Source organism: Mandrillus leucophaeus, unplaced genomic scaffold (assembly GCF_000951045.1).
Source record: "Mandrillus leucophaeus isolate KB7577 unplaced genomic scaffold, Mleu.le_1.0 Scaffold605, whole genome shotgun sequence".
Taxonomy (NCBI): domain Eukaryota; kingdom Metazoa; phylum Chordata; class Mammalia; order Primates; family Cercopithecidae; genus Mandrillus; species Mandrillus leucophaeus.
The window spans coordinates 211,471-213,391 of record NW_012106531.1 but is presented as its reverse complement, the minus strand read 5'-3'; the positions used below and the strand labels follow the sequence as shown (position 1 = coordinate 213,391).

Below are 1,921 nucleotides of genomic sequence, written 5' to 3'. Positions count from 1 at the left end.
TCCCAAAGTGCTGGGACTAGAGGCCTGAGCCAGAGCCACCGCGCCCGGCCTTATTTATTTGAAATGGAGTTTCTGTCGCCCAGGCTGGAGTGCAGTGGCAGGATCTCGGCTCACGGCAAGCTCCGCCTCCCGGGTTCACGCCTTTCTCCTGCCTCAGCCTCTCGAGTAGCTGGGACCACAGACCCCGCCACCACGCCTCGCTAATTTTTTTTGGATTTTTAGTAGGGACGGGGTTTCACCGTGTTAAACAGGATGGTCTCGATCTCCTGACCTCATGATCCGCCCGCCTCGGCCTCCCAAAGTGCTGGGATTACAGGTGTGAGCCACCGCACCCGGGTGATTTTTAATTTTTTTGAGACAGGGTCTCACGCTATCGCCCAGGCTTGAGTGCAGTGGCGCGATCTTGGCTCGCTGCAACTTCTCCCTCCTGGGTTCAAGCGATTCTCATACCTCACCCTCCCTAGTAGCTGGTACTAGGGATGCCCGCCACCATGCCCAGCTAATATTTGTATTTTTAGTAGAGAGGGGGTTTCCGCTGTGTTCATCCGACATCAGGTGATCCTCCAGCCTCAGCCTCCTGAAGTGTTGGGATTACAAGCATGAGTCACCACAGTCGGTCCGCCCTTAACTTTTTAAAAGAGTGGGTGTTATCTTTTTCTTAATAATTTGTAGAGCTCTTTATATTTTATTATGCAAATAAAACATACGCTAAAGATAGTAACCGAATATATATAAATATCAACTTGCTTGTAATTTATTACAATTGTTTCTCTGTTTCACTACTAGTTCTTCAACTTTACAGTGTCTTCTGTCACATGAAAGGCCCACATTGTGTTTCTAAGTTATCAGTTTTATCTTTTTTTTTGTTTCCTTTACTTTTTCTTGGTTTGATATCATGCTTACAAATAAAAGCACGAGCACGTCCTCTCCCAATACATAAGTCGCTTATACGGAAACAACGTGGTGTAGAGAAAACAAAGTGCATCAAGCCCCTAATAGACTTGTTTAAACGTGGTACAGCCAAGTCGTGGTGCCCAACTTCCATATTCCGTACTGTTAAACACGTCAATCTCAACCTGTTTCCTTATCTGCAATATGAGCAAAATAGTACCCACCCCAGAGGGTGATACAAGCATTAAAATGCCTGGCAAGGGCAAGGCATCCAGCAAGTGTTAATTCCCTTTCCTTTGCCCCGCAGAGGGGCATTATTAATTGCTAAAAGTGGCCTATTCCCGATAAAGATTAAAACAAAAGGTTGGCGACGGTAAATTTTGGTGAGTTTACACTCCACCCGTTTTTCAGGTATCTTTTAGAAACATTCCATTAAACTAAAAACCCAGTAATGCATATACAAGTACCATAAAGTTTCTACGTTATGAAGTTCTTGTGGCTTAGGGGAGGGCGAAAAGCCACGTATTTTTATTTTCCAGACTTTCCCTTTTTGAGACAACCTCCCCCCAACCTCCCTCTAAACAAATGTGACTTTTTCCCCTGGAATGCCAACCTCCCAGGTGTTAAAGTGAGGCTACGATTATAAGGCGAAAAGGTGTCACAATTAGATAAACGACTGTGAACACCGTAATACTGATTTTTAAAAATCTCGAATGGGCTCTGTGGTTCTGATACTCTGACTGTTGGAATAATTCACCTACTGCAAATTTAGTAGAAAGAAAAATAATTAGCACAATTATATCTAGTAGCCATTTCTACCCTCCGAGAGTCTGGGCTTGGCTCCCAGCACGTCTGCTTTCCTCCGCCGTAGGGCTCCCGTGTGCTCCTCTCACGCCCGACACAGTCCGCGTTCGCACGCCACGGTGGAGCATCCCCTCAGTCCACCCTATCGCTCCGGCGCCGGCTCGGCAGACGTTCCGCCTGCGCAGGGCTGGGCATAGGCGCCGTGTGAGCGCCACTTCACCCAGGC

At 47.0% G+C, this 1,921-nt stretch overlaps 1 protein-coding gene across 3 annotated transcripts in view; it reads left to right on the top strand.

Annotated features, from left to right (window-relative positions):
- The window catches only part of GPBP1 (GC-rich promoter binding protein 1), a 91,728-nt gene that overhangs the window by 207 nt on the left and 89,600 nt on the right, over positions 1–1,921 (top strand). The window lies entirely within an intron of this gene.